We start from the raw sequence: 6,207 nt of genomic DNA, 5'->3' as shown, positions 1-6,207 counted from the left end.
ATTTTTCCCTTTGTTTCTTTTGCATACTCAATAGTCTGTTGAAGTTTTATACATAAATAACGTTTGTTGAATACTTGGTAAAACTCCACCAGAGAATTAAAGTGGTTTTAATTGCAAAACACAGAAAGCAAAAAACAAAACAAAAAAGTATTGAAATGAACTATTCCCTTTCCAGTGTACATTTCTTTGTTATTTACATAATGTGCTACTAATATGCAACTTTCCTTGGATTTAAACAAACAAATGAGCTTCTTAAATATCAAGTTTTCTATAAATTGCTTAGCAACTTCCAAAGCATCCTTTATTAAATTAGGAGATATGTCTTCTGGTGGCAAGCGCTTCAAAATATGCACTAACCTACAGACCTTCAGTCTGTGGAAAGCTGAGGCTGAAAAATAGCATAAAATATAGGTTGCAGGCATATTCAACCCCTTATCTAACTGTTGGACAGAGACGCTTCTATTTTCAGACGCTTCTTCAGCTCACTAGGCCAATGATACCGTTTCTTCAGACACCTGGATTACTAGACGGTGACTTCAACTGTACCAGCCACTGTTTGCTGCTTCATATTTGCATCCAATCCATAATGGAGTGATACAGAGGTATGCAGTATCCCAAATGTAACTACAGGTTAGATCACACACCAATGAGTGGAAGGGGCACAGAAGTGACAATTCAGGATATTAAGGTGGGCGTGTAGTGTGTAAAGCTGAAATAACATACAGTATGGGTAGTTAAGAACCATTGCATTGGGCCCAGAGTACAGTGATTGTTATTAATGTCATGTAAAGGGAAATTCCAAGAACTGCCAGTGATCCATTTCTGCAGGTTTGCTTACCTCATTAAGCCACCATCATTTCTAAATTAGCTCATTGCTTTGGAAGAATGTTCAGTGTTTACATCATTACAATATCGTATTTCCTTTAATGCTCCAGTGCTGCAAACTATTCACTGAGGAAGAAGAAGCTGCCCTGCACTTCGGCAATTGGCAGCTCCGGCTTGACACATGGTTCCTACACTCTCTCCTCTTCAAGCCATTTGGAGGCCTGGAGCAACAAGATCCAGGGGATCAATGAAATGCATCTAAAACTTGCTAGCTCTCTGCTTTGGGTAGCTGGGTGAAGAAAGCTCTCAGTCCTGGAGCCACAGGGACATCCTGAAGTGTGGGGAAGGACTCGAATATTGGGTCTAAGAAGAACAGCATGAACACTTATGACATCAGAGGGAGCTCCAGTTCTGTTTCCACCAGTCCTGTGTCAGCAAAATCAGATATTACACAGAAGAAAACAAGAATACAATATGAATTTTATGGTTTTCCCACCTAATCATTCAGCTCAGCTTCTGCTTACTCCTTCATGTACACAAACACGCCACTTTTCTCACCTGCTAGAAATCAGGCGTGACATTCTTTCCCCTGTCTATCTACAGTAGCCTCATAATGTCTTATAGTGGGGTCTGCTATTTACATACAGAGGACATGATACTGCAGTCCACCTAGCGGAAAAAGAGGATCACTGAAGTCAATGAGCTTTTGCCCATGTAGAAATGCTGGATCAGACCAAGTATGAACTCTAATTCATCAGATGTAATTAGACCATTTTCAAAGGTAAGTAGGCACTTAACTCTTGAAATCAATGGGAGATGGGTACCTAACTTTTAAAAATCCCACTATGTGCCTACCAGCATCTTTAGGTGCCTAAATATCTTTGGAAATCTGGACCAGAAAGACATTAATGAAAGGCCCAATGAATGATAATATGCCAGTTGCCAGGAGAAGTGTTGTCCCTAGGAAACTAAAAGCATCTGCCTATGGTGTGCTTGCATACACCCAGCGTGAAGGTTGCTTTACAAAGGAGCCACTCGTGAATGTTAAAAACTGGATGTGGACAAGGAAAGTGATGGCGTTTGCTTGTTTCAGGTATAGAGGTAGGGTTTGAAGTGAGCTGGAATGGGCCACTTCCCCAATGGTCTCACTAGTTTATGCAGAACGTAAGATTCTATTAGTTTTTAAAAAAATCAGTTTCTAGCCCTGTGAGGGGAAGACCTTCTGAATGTAAACCAAGGCAGGGCCCTCTTCCTGATTCCAGAGGCTGCCAGCCTCAAACACTACTTCCGCAAAAGACTTGAAATGGGCCCTTTCACTGGCCCTGGGATGTTACCTCTGAAGTTTAATGGTAACAGTCAAAATTCAACAGTGCTAACTCTGTCCTTGCTGATACCATTTCTGTACTATCTAGGTTCTGATATGGTACTTATTGCCACAATACCTGAATAGAGTTTATGTTGATGTATCTAGCATGAACATCCAACTAATGTACTGAATAGGTTTGTGCTTTTGCAAAATCATAGACTGATAGATGTTTCAGGTGCAGGAAACTCTGAGGCCACCTCCTCCATTCCCCTGCCAGTGCAAGGACAGAGTACATTATTCTCCAGAGTTTTGGCCAGTCCAGCATTAAATGATTGCATTAAATGAGGCTTCCCAGACTTACCTTAGAGGACTTTTCCGCAGCCTGACACATCTCCTAGTTACGGCATGTTTCGTGAATAGTCAAACCTATTTTCTTCCTTTTCTGTATGTTATCCCATTCCCCCTAGTTATACTCCAGGACCACCAGGGCACAGCAGCGGGGGTGGGGCAGGGAGCAGGAAGAAAGAATGTGGATTAGCCCCTAGTCTCAGGAGAAGGAGCAAAGTGAGGGAACTACTAAGGGAGAATTCAGGAAAGGGGTCAAGGGTTTTACAAAAGCCAGGAGCTCTTTAGGCTCCCGAACGGAAGAGCTGGTGCAGGGAAGACTGAGGACAAACTAAACTGTCCTGTAGGGGCGGCAGTAAATCTAAGGAGGATTGGGCTGGATGATAGGGAAGTCTGGGAAGCCTCCTGGGCTGCTACCGGCCGGAAGCAGTCAGCAAGCAGTCCGGCTAGAGCTTGGACCATGCGGCCACTGATCAGCTCCAGCTCTTGGTGTCACCTGGCCAAGCGCTACATGCTCTGGCCTGCTGTATTCTGGGGATTGATTATCTCGGCTGAGGACGCTTAAGCACCCTGACCTTACAGCCCCGTTTCTGACTTTCACTGCCGCCCGGGTTCTTCCATCCTTCCCCTTTCCTCTTCCTTCCAGCTCTTCTTCCGTATGCATACCTCCCTTCCACCACCTCATCACCACAAACGCTTGTTTGTGGTCAAATAAAGAGTTGGAACCAGCTGACATTTCCTATCTAAGCATCACTCCCTCCCCTCCAGTTTCTGCATCCTTTTGGCTTGTGACACAGACGCCGATGTAGAACCTCTGGGCCCTTTGATTCCAAAGTCTTGAAGTCGCAGGAAGAAGAAAGTAGTTTGCCTAGAGAGCTCCCCCTTCAAATGTATCCCACTTTTAATTGAAGCGGTCCCCCCCCCCCCGTCCCAACCCCCCATGGAGTAAGGAATGGTTTTGCTGAGTACCTTTCCCTTTTTGAAAGGTCTCAACAATCTTCTGGAAACTAGACACACATTGTATGCAGTGAGAAAGTTGTCAGAGGTTAGACCAGGGAGAGAAAAAAAAAAAATCTCAAGCTGATCTGGGAGACTGCAGGGCATCCAGTTCCCTGTGTATCAGGGAAACACCTACCCTTTCCCCACCATTTAAAGGAGTTTAAAACCCATTTGAAAAAAAGAAAGAAAGAAAGAAAATCGTTCCTCACTCCAGGCTTAAAACAATGGTGAGATTAGACACACATCATCCCGGTCCGTAGCTTTAGGAAAATATTGGCCCCCTTTTCACCTCTCAGACTGTCAGAAAAGCCTTTGCTTCGGTTTTGTTTCAGCAAACCCACAAATAATGGATAGTTCCTTTCATAAATTGCCAGTAACACCCCATTCTTCCCAGGTTCTCAGAGCTCACAGTAGTGGTTGCATATGCGAGGACAGCACCAGTTACAGACATCATCAGTACAGAACACTCTGTTATTTATTTAGACTCTGAAAAAAAGAGACCCTGGGTTATTTTCTTAACATAATTAAAATGCATCACTTAAGTTCCTATTTGCTCCAAAAAAGCGTGGGAGCATAAATGTTTTGGCTCTCAGCTGACAGTAAATATATCTTCATATCATGTTTTTATTTTATCATTTTTAATGCACACCCCTTCCCCCCCCCCCCCACCCCCATTCCTAGTCGCTGAAGTGTTTGAAAGAGGCTTGGAGGCTACAGTATCTCGCTCTCTTTGCTCCAGGAGATCAAATGTATTACTTTTCCTTTTTGCGTGTCTGATGACGGGATAAAAATGTTGTTTCAGTCTAGATTTAGGGGCTGCCTCTAGGATGACACGATGTGAAAGTGCAGTCCGGGCTTCATAAAACTGGAGCAGTGAGTGCAACAACAACAAAAGACTACATTTTGGTAATTTACAAAAGAGCACTTTGGTTACTTTTACACATTTCCCGTGTAGGGAAAAAGAAAATCCCACCATCATCGAAAGAAGCTTGTGTCTGAAATAGCTCTGGTTAGGAAAGCTTCGAAATCCTACATGTTTCATTTTGACAAAGCCACGCTGTCGCTGATTTGGGGGCGGTTTAATACTCATTTAGGCCGAGCAGTTTGTTGCCGTTAGAGTATAGCATCAATTGCAAGAGTTTTTTCTGCTTTGCTGAAAATGTAGATGGGCTTTAGGGTGGTACTGTTTCGTTTTCTCATTTCTCTGGAGATATTATTGCTTTGGGCTAGGAGCTATTGGAGCTCTACTCCAAATAACATCGTTTACCAGAAGGATACATTAAAAGCCTTTGCTTCTGAGCATGCCTCTTTTAAATGTTATATATTTCAATAGAAAACTGATTTAATAACATTATTGTCCGCAATGCGCCAAATCAAATGACACATCTTTCTTTCCTTATAAAGAGACATGTTAGAAAAGAGAAACCTATTACAAACAACGGCTACAATTTACAAATAGTAAACATCAGTCATTAGATGGTCCCTAAATATTCTGTACTTTGTGTATCATCTGCCTTCCTTTTGCTCCCCTCTAGAATATTACATCCTTACAATTTATTATCCAGCTACAAACGTTGTAAATTTAAATATCTGGGAAATCGTTCATCAGCGTTATCTGAAACATTCCCTTCCCTGCATCGTTCACTGTCTCTTGTAATTAAACAATGTGGTGGGTACTGTAAACAGAATCAGTTTCTTGTGTACTAAAAAGGGAGGCGAAATCCAAAAGGAGGAAATCAACAAAATTATAATTTCCCGATAAAATGATAGCAAAAAATATACAAATCTATTTTACAAATATACAATATACAAATAATTATTTGCAGATTGTACCTTAAACCAAGTTCTATATTGATTTCAACAGGGATAACTGCATCTTCTTGTGATGTTTATTTGTATATCCTACACACTGGCTAACTCTGTATATTAGGTATAGTGAACTAAGTCTGGTTTTCCTTGGACACAGAGCTCTCTCACTTATCTCGCTACCCTTCTTAGCTTTCTTCTGTAAGACATTTTATTTTTATTGTTTAGATGCGAATCCCTTTTTTCTTCAGTTTTATTTTTTAGCTGTCACAGGTGCCGTAGTAGATAATATTTTAAAAATACAACTGTTAGAAACCCAACCGCCCCTTTATTTTAATAGCAATGGGCCATTTATTGTCATAAGCACTTAAACAATATTCCCCATTGAACAGCAGCACCTCGTTCCCTGCTGGGGCCAGCACTGATAGGATGGTATGACCCAATAATACTTGTTTAATTTGTGTTACCATCAGTTATGGCAGGACATTGCTCTATCCCTAATTCCATCCCCATTCACTTTCCCCATACTGGCTGCCACCCTGGGTAATTATTCATAGGGAACGTTATTTCTTCCCTTTAAATATAAGAGATGTGGATAGGTAGCAAAAGAAACCGTAGACATAGTCACATCAAGTCTGGTTGTAGTACAGATCTCCGCATACTACATACTTCCAGTAAAATGAAGGGATCTGGCTCGCTCGCTCTCTCTCCCCACTGAGCTCTCTCGAATATGTTTTCAGACCAAAACTGGAGTTGACTGCCCGGGGTCTGGGGGTCTGGGTGCAGATTCAAAACGAACTCATTGCAACAGATCCCTTCCTCCCCTCCCCCAGCACACGCCGACACCCACTCACACTTCCCACGAACACAGGGATAGAAGTGAATTTTAACCTGTTGTTGGTAACTGATAGAAAGACGGCGTCGTT

This window comes from Natator depressus, chromosome 6 (genome assembly GCF_965152275.1).
Source record: "Natator depressus isolate rNatDep1 chromosome 6, rNatDep2.hap1, whole genome shotgun sequence".
Lineage (NCBI taxonomy): Eukaryota > Metazoa > Chordata > Testudines > Cheloniidae > Natator > Natator depressus.
Note: the sequence above shows the minus strand (reverse complement) of the source record.